Source organism: Natator depressus, chromosome 5, assembly GCF_965152275.1.
Source record: "Natator depressus isolate rNatDep1 chromosome 5, rNatDep2.hap1, whole genome shotgun sequence".
NCBI classification, from domain to species: domain Eukaryota; kingdom Metazoa; phylum Chordata; order Testudines; family Cheloniidae; genus Natator; species Natator depressus.
In genome coordinates, this window is record NC_134238.1 from 49,672,352 (window position 1) to 49,689,270 (window position 16,919).

Below are 16,919 nucleotides of genomic sequence, written 5' to 3' on the forward strand. Positions count from 1 at the left end.
AGCTGGTTGTCACACTGTGGTGTGACTAGTTTTGTAAACACATGCTGTTAGAAATCCTTCTTCAAGTTCCCAGAAATCTTGTCACTTTATGGGGAGACTAATCCCCAGCAATCCGGCATTCATATGGTTAATGAGGAGATCATCAATTAAAAACAGATGGTTAATAAAGTACTTAATGGAAACAGCAGCACACACAGTATCATACATTTTATATTGTGTTTTTGTCCTTAAGGATTTACTAACCTTGCACAGGTACAGGAATAACTTCACCCAACATTGGAATACAGCCACTCTGATGTGGAATGCAACAGCTATTTAACAGCACGCACCAGCACAGGAAGTCAAGAATACCGGGCCAGATTCGAAGTAGGATGGAGGGATTGAGGCAGAAAGAAGTTATTCCTGGGGACAGTTCTGTGCCAGCTTGGTCCCTGGCATATATTAGAATAGTCGTAAGGCTGTTCTAAGCTACATTGTACATGTACAATCCCCAGGGGCCATTCCATTAGCAGGAGACTAGTGGAGCATATGGATACCACAGCAGTGCCTTTTTCCCCCTTGCTACAACCCCAGTGCCAGGAGTCAGGGTGGCTTAGAAACCACTACAGCTGTTCTATTACACCAGAGAATTGCCTAATGCACAGAGAATTCCTCTGCCAGCTAGCTCTACTGGCTTTAGGGCAGCTTTGCACTACCAGGCCTGTGCAAAGCTGCCCTAGTGGACCCAAGTATCACACCCCTGAACTGGAAGAGGGAATTTAGATTGAAAGAATGAAATGACTGGAATGTGCTGATCATGTTGCAATTTGAGTTAATATCCCTCATTACCAAACAGGTCATAAGTTCTTACAATGGCCACAAAGGGCCCCCAACCTCCAATTTACACAGTACCTCCATTAGCACAATAGCTTTTAATACCATGCTGGGGTGCTGATCCAGTGATGATTCAAAAGGGAAAAGATCAACTACAGAATTACCACTGCCACTTTCTGCAGCTTTCGAGCATTCATTGGATGTTTCCCATCCAAGTCCGGCCAAGCCCTAGAGTACTTAGCGCTTGGCTACACTTGAAATGCTACAGTGACACAGCTGCATTGCTGTAGTGCTTCAGTATAGACACTACCTACGCTGACAGGAAGAGTTCTCCCCCAGTGTAGGTTATCCACCTCCTCTGGAAGCGGTAGCTATGTTAATGGAAGACTTCTTCTGTCAACTTAGTGCTGTCCATAGCTGGAGCACCCGGGCGGGGGGGGGGGGGGAAATGAAGCATAGGTAATCCAGTCCCCCAAACCTGGCACCCCAAGCGGTCACCTATGTCACCTGTCCCTAAATCTTTCCCTGGAACTATGTGTGTTCATGATCTGCACCAGCTCTCTGCCACTCCCCTTCTGCAGCACACAGTGGACTGTGTCCTCATGCATGCTACACCTCAAGCAAAGGTGTAGCAAAGATCATCACTGATATCTGTAATCTCTCCATCAGCTCAGAGGGTCCCAGAGTCCCTTCCTGCAGCACTTCAGTTAGCAAATCACAGTTGGTGAGTGAAGCAAAGCATTCTGTCCATATTCAATCCAGGCAACAACAAATGGTGACTGACAGGCCACAGCTCATTCTGAGAGCAATCTGAGGTAAATAACAGCATAAATCAAATGATCCAGTTGTCACATCAGTCCCTCGCTACTTGAGTTATTATTTTATCTGAATCAAGAACAAAATTTCACTGGACAGATTATTGGCTTTCAGTGTAAATAGTCTGTAAATATTCCTCTTTTAAAAGTCTGTTCTTCACATAGTAATTTCTCAGTTACGTGTGTCATAGGGACTGAAGAGATTTTTTACATTCACCGTCTCTTTTTATTCTCCACCCCCCACGAGATCCTTGTTCCCAGGTGGCAGACTCCTGAGTTTTAGTCCCAGTTTTGATATAGATGGAGGGCCAGATCGGGCCCTGCCTACCTAGGGTACAAGGGAGGGCACAAGGAGGAGCTGCCTTCTCTCCTTGAGCCCTCTGCCTTTGACACAAGGAGTGCTTCCCCTAATGCCTCAGGTAGTGTGCCCTGCTTCACCAGCACAGCTATCTGGGCAGAGAAGAAAGTATGCCATACCATTCGAAGAGAGGTGCAATTGCTCCTGAAGTTTCCCACAGTGTTTGTGAAACTACAAGACATATTTCTTACACGTCCCTTTATGTAGATTCTTTACTCAGCATTAGTCACCTCTGTCCCTTGTCTGAATGCTCCCCACCTCTTCCTCACATAACCCTTACATTTATTTTGATGCATGCTGCTGACTCAGTGCTGTAAGATCCATTTTCCTGGCTCTCCCACAACTGCTCTGAATACTGATTGTCAAGCATCAAGCCTTTTCTATTTCTTGATCTTGGCAGAGGGAGAAAATGGATTAATCAGCGAGGATTATTTATGTAGTTGCTGTCACTGATTAAAAATAGCCTGTGTTTTTCTTTAAAATGCTCTTGAGAAATATTAATGATGTTGAAAAAGCAGTAAATAAAATCTTAAAATGAAGAGTAGTGTGTCAGTTCTGGCAATCTGAGACAGTCTGGTGCTGTCTCAGGCAAAACAGAGCTCAGTAAAAACAACATCCTAATAATTCTACATCACTGTTCCTTTAGGCTTATGTAGCTATTATACAGAAGGAAATTAAAAAACAAAAAAAAAACAAAAAAAAACCAAAACCCACAACCCGAAATATTTTCCAAACAGGAAAGGCAATGTGTCTAGTGGTCAGAGCATGGGACTGGTGGTCAGGAGACCTCAGTTTCTGACTGATTTGCTGTGTGATCTTGAGCAAACAAACAAAACAAAAAACCACCACATGATCAACCTGTGCCTCAGTTTCCTAGCCTATATGATGGGGATAATGATCCTTACTCTCATTCACAAAACTGAGTTAAATCATACCCTCACTGAAATCAATATGAATTTTGCCACTGATTTCAATGGATTCAGGGTTTCACTCTGATAGCTGGATTAGATCCATTACATAAATGCACCATCTTGATTATTATAACAAATAAGATGTACATTGAAAATCTGTTTATAAGCAAGATTGCCATGCTAGTTGAAGAATAAAGACAAATACCTAACCAAACCCAAATTCTTAATAAGACAGAGAAAACAATCCGTGGTACAGCTCTCTGTGCTGTAGATTTTATATGTGATGCACAGTGTATAAATATAAATCTTTCTGTACTTACATAGCAGCTTTTTCCTAGGATTTCAAATCACTTTGACAAGCATCACAACCAACCAGAGCTGTATCAAATCTTCCAGCCTGTAACTCAGTCATAATAATTGAACAGAAGTTGTGTGTGACTAGTACCTCTGAAAATCAGGGCTCAGGTGCCTCAAGTTGAGACAAACCGAGGCACTCAAAATTTTTGAAAGTTTGCAGAGGCAAAGGCTTGATCCTGCTCTCTTTTAAGGGAATGGAAATTTTGCCATTGACCAGTTGGAACAGGATTGGTCCCTATATGCAAAACTGGGAAGAGAACTCAGATGTTTTAACTCAGTCTCTTTTATCAACTCCAAGAAAACACCCTCTCCTTAGAATGTACAATAGTACAGCAATATAAAGCACTGAACTAAATTTGCAAATTGACTAAAGACAGAGAACAAAAATCCCTTCATAGGTTGAGGTGGTCCTCATTAAAGCAGAATATTTGGTGCGGGAGGTTAAGCGAGTCTGATATTAAAGTCTCATACCAAAAATAAAGGTAAAATACAGTTATGACACTTCCCCTCTAAGCTATGTTTAAATACTATATTGAATTGATCTTTCCAGTGAGTGGTGAGTCACATAGTGGGATGGGAACACTTTTTGGTTCTCCATTTCTGTCTGGGTATTTGTATGGCACTCAGCACTGCGGTGTGTCTCTATGATATGTAGCTCTTCATAGCAATCAATCACTTGATGTGCTGTGATAGACAACTTGACTGAGAAAAGTCCTTTCAGATAATGTTTCCTCTTGTTCGATACTCTTGTCAGTGGTTGGAAATTGAAAGGGAAGTCAAAAAAGTCTAAGGCAGGTGAACCTTCATGTTTCATTTCTTGGAGACCTTCTTTTAATCTCCAGAGGAATATGACTAGTTTATAGACTAAGTTATAAAAAAAACAAACATGTCAAGTAGCTTCCTCAGTACTTTGTTAATGGAAAACAAATGTAAAAGGAATTAGAGTTCAGCTACAAAAAATGTACAGGTATGGCAACCTAATTAAGTATCTGTAAGATTTTCTTTACAAGTCAGGGTTGGAAGGAGGGAATTTTGAAGCCATAGAAACCCTGGTTCAACAGTCAACATCTATTTAGCAACACTTAAACCTAAAAGCTAAACCCATGCTTAAGTAAGGTCAACCATTCAGCATTTTCATTAGTGACTTGAATAATGGAGTAGAGAGTAGACTTATAAAAATTTGCAGACGACACCAAGCTGGAAGGAATTGCAAGCACTATGGAGGACAGGAATAGAATTCAAAGTGGCCTTGATAAATTGGAGAACAGACAATCAACAAGATGAACATCAAGATGAAATTCAATAGAGACAAGTGCAAAGTATTACTCTTGGAGGCAAAAATCAAATGCACAACTACAAAATGGGGACTGACTGGCTAGGCAGTAGTAATGCAGAAAAGAACCTGGGGGTTATAGTGGATCACAGTTTGGGTATGAGCAGTAGTGAAAAAGTCTAATATCATTCTGGGGTGTATTAAAAGAAGTGGCATGTGTAAGCCATAGGAGATAATTGTCCCTCTCTGCTCAGCACTGGTGAGCTGAAGTATTCATTATATCCATTTTAGGCACCACTCTAAGATGTGGACAAATTGGAGAGTTCAAAGAAGAGCAACACAAATAAGAGGTTTCAAAAAGCTGTCCTATGAGGAAAGGTTAAAAAAAACCTGGTCATGTTTAGTCTTGAGAAAAGAAGACTGAGGGGAGACCTGACAACAGTCTTCAAATATGTTAAGGGCTTTTATAAAAGAAGCTAGTGATATATTTTCCTCCATGTCCATAGAACAAGTAGTAATGAGCTTAATCTACAGTAAGGGAGAGAGATTTAGGTTGCCTATTAAGAAAAATGTCCTAATTCTAAAGATAATTAGTACTGAAATAGGCTTCCAAGGGAGACTGTGGGATCCCAGTAATTGGAAATATTCGAGAAGAGGTGTCATAAATATAAATGGAAGGGTAACCACCTTTCTGTATACAGAATTATAAAATCCCTCCTGGCCAGAGACAAAACCCTTTCACCTGTAAAGGGTTAAAAAGCTAGGATAACCTCGCTGGCACCTGACCAAAATGACCAATGAGGAGACAAATTACTTTCAAAGCTGGAGAGTGGGGGGGGGGGGGAACCAAAAGGGTCTGTCTGATGCTTTTGCTGGGAACAGATCGGGAATGCTCTTCAGAACTCCTGTAAAAAAATTAGTAAGCAATCTAGCTAGAAATGCTAGAGATTTTCTTTTGTTTAATGGCTGGTAAAATTTCTGTGCTGAATGGAATGTATATTCCTGTTTTTGTGTCTTTTCGTAACTTAAGGTTTTGCCTAGAGGGATTCTCTATGTTTTGAATCGGATTACCCTGAAAGGTATTTACCATCCTGATTTTACAGAGGTGATTCTTTTACTTTAATTAAAATTCTTTAAGAACCTGATTGTTTTTTCATTGTGCTTAAGATCCAAGGGTTTGGTTCTGTATTCACCTATGCAAATTGGTGAGGATTTTTATCAAGCCTTCCCCAGGAAAGGGGGTGTAGGGCTTGGGGGGAAGACATCTCCAAGTGGGCTCTTTCCCTGGTCTTTGTTTACCACGCTTGGTGGTGGTGGCAGCATACGGTTCAAGGACAAGGCAAAGTTCGTACCTTGAGGAAGTTTTTAACCTAAGCTGGTAAGAATAAGCTTAGGGTATCTTTCATACAGGTCCCCACATCTGTACCCTAGAGTTCAGAGTGAGGAAGGAACCTTGACAACAGGTTAGACAAACATGTCAGGGATGGTCTAGATATATGATCCTGCAACAGTGCAGGGGGCTGTATGAGAAGCTCTCTCAAGCTCCCTTTCAGTCCTACATTTCTAGGATTCCATGTTCTTAAGCATTTTATTGAATAGCGATGGTCTTAAACAGTGTTCATTGTGGCCCAGAGATCTGAATGCACTTTACCACAAATCTCAAAGTTGTAAAGATGATGACTCCAAGGCAGAATATATCTAAAATTAGGGCTGTCAAGCAACTAAAAAAAATTGAGATTAATCACACTGTTAAACAATAGAATACCATTTTTGATTTCTATATTTTCAGATATATTTATTTCAATTACAACAAAGTATACAATGCTCATTTATGTTTTTATAAGTATTTGCACTGTAAAAAAATAGTATTTTTTCAATTCACCTAATACAAGTACTGTAGTGCAATCTCTTTATCATTAAAGTTGAACTTACAAATGTAGAATTATGTACAAAAAACTGCATTCAAAAATAAAATGTAAAATGTCAAAGCCTGCAAGTCCACTCAGTCCTACTTCTTGTTCAGCCAATCGCTCAGATGAACAAGTTTGTTTACATTTGCAGGAGATAATGATATCTGCTTCTTGTTTACAGTGGCACCTGAAAAGGAGACCAGGAGTTCTCACAGCACTGTTGTAACAGGAGTTGCAAGATATTTACATGCTACAGGCGCTAGATTCATATGTCCCTTCATACTTCAACCACCATTCCAGAGGACATGCATCCATGCTGATTACGGGTTCTGCTTGATAACAATCCAAAGCAGAGTGGACCAACACATTCATTTTCATCAGCTGAGTCAGATGCCACCAGCAGAAGGCAGCTTTTTCTTTTTTGATGATTTGGGTTCTGTAGTTTCTGCATCAGAGTGTTGCTCTTTTAAGACTTCCGAAAGCATGCTCCACACCTCGTCCCTCTCAGATTTTGGAAGGCACTTCAGATTCTTAAATCTTGGGTCTAGTGCTGTAGCTCTCTTTAGAAATCTCACACTGGTACCTTCTTTACGTTTTGTCAAATCTGCAGTGAAAGTGTTGTTAAAAACAAACATGTGCTGGTTCATCATCTGAGACTGCTATAACATGAAATATATGCAGAATGCGGGTAAAACAGAGCAGGACACATACAATTCTCCCCCCCCCCCACACCACCCCCAAGGAGTTCAGTCACAAATTTAATTAATGCATTGTTTTTTGTTTTTTTAACAAGCATCTTCAGCATGGAAGCATGTCCTCTGGAACGATGGCTGAAGCATGTGAGGCATATGAAAGTTTAGCATATCTGGCACGTAAATACCTTGCAATGCCAGCTACAAAAGTGCCATGCAAATGCCTGTTCTCACTTTCTGGTGACGTTGTAAATAAGAAGAGGGCAGCATTAACTCCTGTAAATGTAAACAAACAGGATTGGCTGAACAAGAAGTAGGACTGAGTGGACTTGTAGGCTCTGAAGTGTACATTATTTTGAGTGCAGTTATGTAATAAAAAAGAATCTATATTTGTAAGTTGCACTTTCGTGACAAAAATTGCACTACAGTACTTGTATGAGGTGAATTGAAAAATTTCCTTTATCATTTTTACAGTGCAAATATTTGTAATAAATACACACATTGATTTCAATTACAACACAGAACACAGTATATATGAAAATGTAGAAAAAAATCTGAAATTTTTAATACATTTCAGTTGGCATTCTGTTGTTTAACAGTGCAATTAAAAGTGCAATTAATTGAGTTATTTGTGTGAGTTAACTGCGATCAATCGCTAGCCCTATCTAAAATAGATACCACACCTACCCACACCCCACCATGGAGGGAATTCCGGTGGAAAATAATTGGACACTTCCATATTCCAGGAAATACCAGCATGGTGAACCCAGCTGGCTGCTTCTGGAGAGGACATTGACAAGTAGGTCACCAGATCCATTTTCTGACACTCCCCACAATTTCAAATTTTTTGATCACATATGCATAAAAATTTTACAGAAAAAATTTTGCATATATTTTGATACTTCGCCTACTTCCCAGAGCTACAAAACATGGAAAGATATTTATTAAAAATATCATTAGCAGAAAGAAACACGATGAGATAGCAAACAGAGCATAGCTCAGACCAGCCAATTCCAAAACCAGTTTGAGTGTTGGACTGTAGCCAATTAACTATATAATAAAGTAAAAAAGCCTTTTGAGCTATAGCTACATTATCTAGACATGTCGACCTCTCATTTATATATTGAATAAATAAGAGCTGTGTCTAACAAGTCTTCACCAAAACACATTACCTAGATATTTGGTAAAATAGTATTCTAATATCCGTTTGTATATCAATGCTGCTCTAAGAACTTTTGTTAAGAACTATAATGCAACCAGTACCTGTGCACATGTCCTTACTTGTATATAACAATACAATACTTTAGCATATATTAACTGTCTATTTTAAATGTAAATGTAAACATGAAATTCAGTCTCACACACACAGAGTTTCAACCAGCTCAAACAAAGCAAGCAGCCCAGGTGTCTGTCCCCATCTTTCTTCCAATTCTAATCCACAGGCTACAAACTCTAAACCTACTGTAGCTACAGTATATAGTGATCCATGTTTTCCCCCTACTTGGCATAAGCACTAATGGAACAGGGGCTTAGTCTATAAATAGACTGCCCTCCATTTTAAATTCCCTTGCCAAACTCACAGAGCTAGCTTCTTGTGCAGTCAAGCAGCTAAACTTAAAGAAAGAGGGAACAGGGAAAGAAAGGACAGATGGGAAAGGGGAAGACCTGGCAAGTGCTGGAGCAGAACATACACCCTCTGTCTAAAGGAAAAGAGATTCATTCCTCCTTTGTCTTGATCTGAGAGAGTTCTCTTGGACGAGTAACATTTCAGACTTTCCATCACAATGATTTTAGAGGTTATCAGAATCCAAATGCATTAAGAGGGGGTGAATTCACATATAAAACAGTATTCCTCACATCCCTAGAGGTCAGTAAAATTTTATTTAATGTTACTAAATGGTGAGCAGGCCTCAGAGACATGGCAAATTTTGGAAAGGTTACTAGTCAAATAAATGACAGGAGGTTTGATTCTATTTCCTGGAAGTATATGATTGAGTTTAATGGAATTAATTGTCAGATTCTTCAGTTTGTGTATTCTTTAGTTTCACTAAAATGTGAAAATTCACACTCACATACATACACGCATTTTAGTGAATCCCACGGGTGAAATCCTGGCCTTATTGAAGTAAATGGGAATTGATTTCAGTGGAACCAGGATTTCAGCATGTGTGTTTAATGTGTTGCTGGAACATTGATAGTTTTGATATTAACTTCTTGAATTTCCTCCTTTCTTTACAAAATAATAGACAACAGTAAGTCCAAAAGGAAGATGTTCCTCTGAATTCTACTTGGCAGTAAGAGGTAAACATCACCCGCTTCCATATGACAGAGGGTTTAGGGAGCAGTCATTGTCTGGAAAATGAAACAGTTTCTCAGAAGGCTATAAGGACAATACTAAGGACCTCAATATTTCTCCCCATCTCCAGATTTGGAAATGAGTGACCGTGGTCAGCTCAGTGTCACAAGGACACTTTATGGTGTGAAAAAGATTTGTTTGTCCAAAACTAAACAAGATAGTGAACAAAGCTGGTGATTAGCTTGGAGAAACATATATAGCATTTTTTTCCTTTTATGTAGCTTCCATATGCCCTCCCTCTGGTAGACTCACAGCATGAGCATTGCAATTACAAGTGCTGTTGAGGAACCAACTAAAGAGCCTATATTTAAATGCATGGTCTTCCTGTCTATAGGAAGAACTATATCTGTCTTTATTAATATTAAAGAATTTTGGACTTGAGCCAGGTATTCCTCTTGTTTATCTAACTCTATCCACATTTAAAATGCACAGAGCAAAGATGTGTACTTGAAAAAAAAAATAGAGTATAAAACTCAGAAACAGGCAATTTATTCAAAAGAGGCCATCCACTTTTATCCAATGTGTGCTTCAGGGAAAGCCTGCATGAAAGATGAAGGGTACTCTACATGGTGAGGTATGGAAAATCCTTCAGGATGCACTCTAGTATGGAGAATGTAAAGTGAACGGGGAACAGGAAAGAACAATGATGACACAGACTAGAGAGATACTAATAAAACATTTCACTAATGCACATATTCTTTTCTAAAGAACATTGATAGGTCAAAGATCAGATGAAACTTCCAGAGAGACTAGGAGGAAATGCTATTCCAACTCCCCGTGAGTGTGGCATTTGAAGGAAATGAGAGTTTTGTGGAGGTGGATTAGAAGAAAGAAATTGTTTAGACATTGTTCACAGCTGAACAAGGCCCTTGAGGATGGCTGGAAGCTGTATAGAAAATAGGGTATTACTGAATAATCACAGCAATCAGTTCTAAAGTGGGATTAAGAGAACCAAAATGAGGGCAAGCTGATTTCTATTTCACTTCAGCCCAACTTCAAGACAATGTATTGTCACAAAAGTAACTCACACAATATCTGATTTAGACAATTCAAACAGCCTCAGCTGCTGTACACACATCTCCCCAGTATTACGCGAACACTTTTTGTAACAGAGCCATGATTCCCCTGAAACATACTGAAATGAATGTTTTCTTGAGATGTACTGGTGGAGGGGAGCCCACTGCACACATGAAATCACTTTCTGAATATAAAAATGTTTCACTCCAACATGGTTGCTATCATCCTTGGAATGACTACTATGGCAGCACCTTTCCTCTAGCTGGAGTAGGAAGTCTCTCTTCAAGGCCATCATGAAGGCTGCAATGAACTCGCCCTATTCAACCAAATGTGGTTTCCATGGTTCTCAGATAACATGCAGATGAGCATGGTGCATAGATTGATTGATCAAATCAATAGCTATACGATGGCCACAGATCTCTAAAAAGAACCACAGACTGAATTTCCCCAACTGCAATCCTTAGGTCTTGCTCTTCCTTTAATCCAGGAAACTGCCTAATATTCAAACTGAATTGCTCAGTTTCCATCAGTCACATTACCCAGAGTCATACAGGCTATAAGAAACGGAGCCAAACCAGGTAGCTGGATTTACTTGTAAATGGAGATCTATACATACACTATATTGTCTTCTGTGAATCGTTACCTTCAACCGTTTTAAATAATCTGTATATTTTTCACTGCAGGATGCTATCATCACATTGATGGTTCAGGGGACGTTATATTGATTAACACAAGACAGCTGCACATGCTAGATTGAATTATTAATGATTAAAATCATCTGGTGATTGACACCATGAGCTATGCAATTCTGTTCAGTGACAGATGATACAGCTGACTCTGTAGAGGTGCAAACTGGATATGCACAATACCACTGTCTAGGACGTGCACAAACAGACCCTTCATTTATTATTTGCTGTTCATCTGAAGACCCTTTGTGGATTACAACTGACTAATTCTAAATATTTCTTATGTGTTTCATGCTTTTCAGATGGGACTTTATCTGCTCATTACTCAGGATTATCATGGTTTTACAAATGAATTGCCAGTTGGCTAGAGCAATTGAAGAGATATTGGTTGTGATGTCAAAAAATTAGCAGAAACCTGAAAGTAAAGATAAGGGGAGAGTGGAACCACAATAGCACTGTTATTTTACATTGCAATGCATCATTCTATCTATTGTCCCTGTTGCTGTGTGTTTAGGCCATGAACTACAGAAGCGGATCAGTGAAGACCGTATTGAGCAATAGACACCACCTTCGAAACCAGCCAAGGAAAAAATGAAATATTTTCATTCTTGCTTAAAAGAAATCTTGGGGCTACTAACAAGGTAGAGTGCTGAATTGAGGTATGTGGTATGTTGGTAACTGATGAATAAAATACTGTTTTTCTGCTAAATAAAATTGTATCACTTTTGATTTTTGACCCAATAAACAAATACACAATGCCTCCTCTCTCTCATAGGAAAATGGGGGTGGGGGGGGTAAAAAACAAAAAACCCTACACCTTTCTATTGCCATCCATCTTTTCCACACAAATGATCTATATCAGTGGTTCTCAACCAGAGGTACATGTACTCCTGGGGGTATGCAGAGTTCTTCTAGGGGATACATCAACTCATCTGGATATTTGCCTAGTTTTACAACAGGCTACATAAAAAGCACTAGCAAAATCAGTACAAACCAAAATTTCATACAATGACTTGTTTATACTACTCTGTAGACTATACGCTGAAATGGAAGTACAATATTTATAGTCCAATTTGTTTATTTTATTCTATGGTAAAAATGAGAAAGCAAGCAATTTTTCAGTGTGTTGACATTTTTTGTGTTTTTATGTCGCATTTTGTAAGCAAGTACTGTAGTTTAAGTGAGGTGAAACGTGGGATATGCAAGACAAGTCAGACTCCTGACTAGAGTACAGTAGTCTGGAGAGGTTGAGAGCCACTGATCTGTATCACCTACGAGCACCCAATTTTGTTTTCTTCACTAATATCAGGCCCAGTGCAATAAAACCGATTGGTTATGTAGTGTATGGAGTGTGGCAGAAAGGAAGCATTAGGCCTATTCTTTTCAAAATGAACTGGAGATCTTTAAGCCTGCATGGACTCCTTCTTAAGACCTGATCTGCACCAAACTTAGGTCAAGGTCATTCAGGGCTGTAAAAAAAGGTCATGCCTTGAGCACTGTAGTTAGGTCAACCTAATCCCCATGTAAACCTAGCTACTGCCCCTCAGAGGGGTGGATAACCTACATAAATGGAAAAACCCTTTTGTCGACGTAGGACACATCTAAATTATGGCACTACAGTGGCACAGCTGCAAAGCTCTAGCTGTGCAACTGTAGCAGCTGCAGTCTAGATGTAGCCTAAAATAACACATGCTCAAGCTCTGTGGAAGAGGAGAAGAAGTGGATGGACAGCAGAGCTTAATTTGTGCCAGGGCTTGCCAGAGCTGAGTCCCGGCACCTCTAGGCTTGGCAGTTCATAGCCTCAGCCCCTCTGGGCTTCCCATGTCAGTTATGAAAGTAAAAAAAATTACTTGAGCCCCGACACCTAATTGCTTGAGCCCCAGCACCTCTTTCATCACAAAGAAAGAAAGATCTGATGGACGGACAATTTAAACTGAACCTAAACTAATATTAGGTCAATATTCTGAAGAGTAAAGAACACATGAGTGTCAAGTGTCAGAGTACAATGATGGCTTCTTCCTCAGTAGTATGAAGTTTTCCTTATGTACAATGCCAGTACTGGCTAATATCATAGGAGAGATCTTTGTTACTTTATCATTTAAAATCTTAGAGATTTGTTATATGCTATTATGAGTTTTTATTTAACTCTATTTGGCGTTGGGATCTTATGACAAGAAAAATGAGAACAAACAAGCTGAATGTGTCCTGGCAATATGTATTAGTCTTGTTTTGTATTATTTTGTATTAATGATTTCAATAAAAAGCTATATTATAAAAAGTATACGTACATGGAATGCTATTTGTTCAAATGAATGTGGCACAAAGCACTGTCTAAAAACACCCACTGCCTTAGAAAAGCTAAATCAGATATTTGCTATGCCTTCAGCCTTCTGCACTCTATACTCCCCTTACACAAAAAATTAAGCAATCCCCACTCCACAGCCTGCTGCCCATTCAGTTCCTCAGATCCCCACCCAGTCACGTTCTCCTCATTTCCTGGTTCCTTCCTCCCTCTAGTTTCTTCCTCAAACCTAGTTCTTGTCTTTCTCCATGAGTTGTGCGTCTTCACAGCCTCAGGTTGCCTGCAGCCCTAATCTCCTCCCACAGGACCCAGCATCTACCTCCTGCTCACTCCTTGGATTCCTTTCCCTGGCCCCACATTCTATCGCAACCTCATGCCAGTCCTCAGCAGTATAGCCCTCCCACTTTTAAAAGTGATAGGGCCATGACCCCTGGGCCTCCCCCTCTTCATGTTGGGAACCTTTGCACTAGTAAGGGTTATTAGAATGAGGTGGATAACATGTACCCAAACCACATTACTCATTAATTCATTGAATTTGGGGTTACTTAAGCTAAAGTACAGAACTAAGCCTTCTTGTAGTAGGGTGGTAGCACCATTACTGTTAAAGTTGAGACCAGCTTACTGTTTAACAGCCAGGCAGTTTTCTAAGTGCCTTAAACAATCAATACATTCCTATCGATTACATTCAACATTGCCATGATCACACATTTTAGAGTACTTAATGGTTGTCTCCTAGTAACAGAATTTCCTCTTATGGCAACTTGTCTCCCCTAGAGTGTGTTCTGAATATTTTGGGTCAAACTCTCAACTCAGTATAATTTCTAAAACCTAGTCAGTACCTTCTTTTATATCAGTTTGATTTCCTATCAAAAGGAAATCCCTGATTCTATAATCTGAGTACAGTTATCAAATAAAACATGGATATTTTAGATCTTTAGATAATCAAAGTTTCAATTCTATTATTTACCCCATATCACAAAAAAGGGACTCTCTCTTTCATAAATGCCCCAGGACTTCATGGTTTGGCAAGCTATCAATAAAAGACAGCTATCCTGAAGAAGCTAGTGGAAACTCTATCTGAATCTCCTTGAGTGTGCATATTTACCACTGATATACATAATATTAATAATAAATTCCATATCATGTGGCGATCATCAGTACAATGTTGTTTGACTTACATTTGAATCAACTAAGGCAAGCCAGTCATGAATTTGCCACCTTACTAGAAGGGTTTGATTGGTCAAGTAGAGTCATCTAGTTGTCAAGACTAAGGCCCATGACCTGCAGGGGGGTTGTTGGTAGGGGAGTCCAGGTGCTCCCACTCCACCAGGCTCTGAATCAGTGATCCTACAGTCAAGGCTGCCCTTCCCGGGCCACTTCTTATTTCTTCTCCCCTCCACCCCCACAATTGTCCCAAAGTCACAGTCTGGGTTAAGGCAGTGTGAAGGGTGCCCACTTACCACAAGGCACTTTCATATGGCAGTGTGCAGCATGGAGGCTCTCTTTCTCAGGCAGCAACTGCCTCTTCCCATGGTATGCCCCCCTTCCCCCCAGTCAGCTCAGTCCAAAGGCATTCCCAGGCTGGGGGAGTCCAAACAAAAAATAAAGGGGCTTACCAAAGTCCAGAGTTCATATGAAGGGGGAAGAGGGGAATGCTTCCCTCTCAAGCTGTCTCTGTGGCAGGTCCTCCCTTCCCTCAGGGAGGGACCTTTGAGCAGCTGTCTTAGGGAGAGATTCTGCCTTCCCTCAGCTCTTCTCTGTTGGAGTTGCAGGTCTGTTCTCTTCCCCAGTCTGCCCCCAAATGAGCTGCTCCCCTGCCTTTTAACTTCTCCTCCAGTTGGAGCATCTCCTACAGGTGCGGTGCAGTGCGGCTGGCTGAGCCTAAAGTAGTTCCCTAACCCCTTGTTGCCCAGTGTGGGGTTATGCACCCCATCACACATGGTACTGTAACTGCAATTTCTTATCCAGCTAAGCTTGGAATTCTCTCAGAACAATAGATTTGTCTTTGCAGATTTTAATGATGCAGAATGATTTTTAGGACCAAATTCAGATGCATAGCTTTTAGGACCAGAAAGAACTATTGTGATAATCTCATCTGATATTTTGCATAACACAAGCCAAAGATCCTCACACAGTGATCTCTGCATCAAGCCTATAACTTCTGTTTGAGCCAGAACATAACTTTTAGAAAGACATTCAGTCTTGATTTAAAGACATCAAGTGATGGAGAATCCACCACATCCTTAGCTAAGATGTGGCAATCATGAATTACCCTCACTGTTAAAAAGCTGTGCCTGATTTCTAGCCTGAATTTATATAGCTGTGGCTTCTACCCATTGGCCTTCGTAATGTCTTTTTCTGCTATTTAAGCAGCAGCGGACATGATGGATAAGAATCTACTGTGAGTTATGTCTTTCACCTGCAGGTGCTTGTAGACTGTGATCAAGTCACCTCTTAACTTTTTCTCGGACAAACTAAATAGATTTAACTTTCTAAGCCTCTCTCTATAATGTATGTTTTCCAGACCTTGACTCATTCTTGCTGCTCTTTTCCTGAATCGTTTCCAATTTTTAACATCCTGTTTGAAGGGTGGACACCAGAACTGAACACAGCATTCAAGCAATGGCTTCACCAATGCCTCCCTACTCCTAGTTGATCTACACCAAAGGACTGTGTTTGCCCTCTTAGCTATAGCACTACACTGGAGCTCATATTTGATTGGTTATCTACCATGTGGCCAATACCTTTTTAGTGTCACTGCATTCCAGAATACAGCCCCCTCATCTTGTAAGTGTAGCCAACATTCTTTGTTTCCATATGCATGACCTTGCATTTGGTTGTATTCAAATGTATGTTATTCTAATGAGCCCACCTTACCAAATGTCCCATGTCAGCCAGTTAATTGACCAGTCGCCATCATTACATAGCACTCTGCCAATTTTTGTGTCATTTTGCAAATTTTGCCAGCAAAGATTTTATATTTGTTTCCAGATCATTGATAAAGGTATTGAATAGGATTGAGCTAAGAACAGATCCCTGCAGGACCCCACAATAAAGATCCCCCCATTAGATGACAATTCCTACTTTTTGTGATCTATTGGTTAACCAGTTTTTAATCCAATTACTATGGACTACATTGATTTTGTATTCTGCTATTTTTACCAGACTATCATGTGGGAGGAAGTCAAGTGCCTTATATAAGTCCTAGTATATTATGTCAACACAGTTACCTTTATCAACCAAACTTGTAATCTCAACATATGATATCAAGTTTGTATGAGAAAACCTATTTTCCATAAAACCATGTGGACTAGCATTACTTATGCTACCGTCCTTAATTCGTTACTGATTGCATCCCAGGGACTATGTTGGTAGAAGCTGGAGTAGATTCTGGTGGGCCACAAACAATGAAAAGTCTGCCATAGCAAT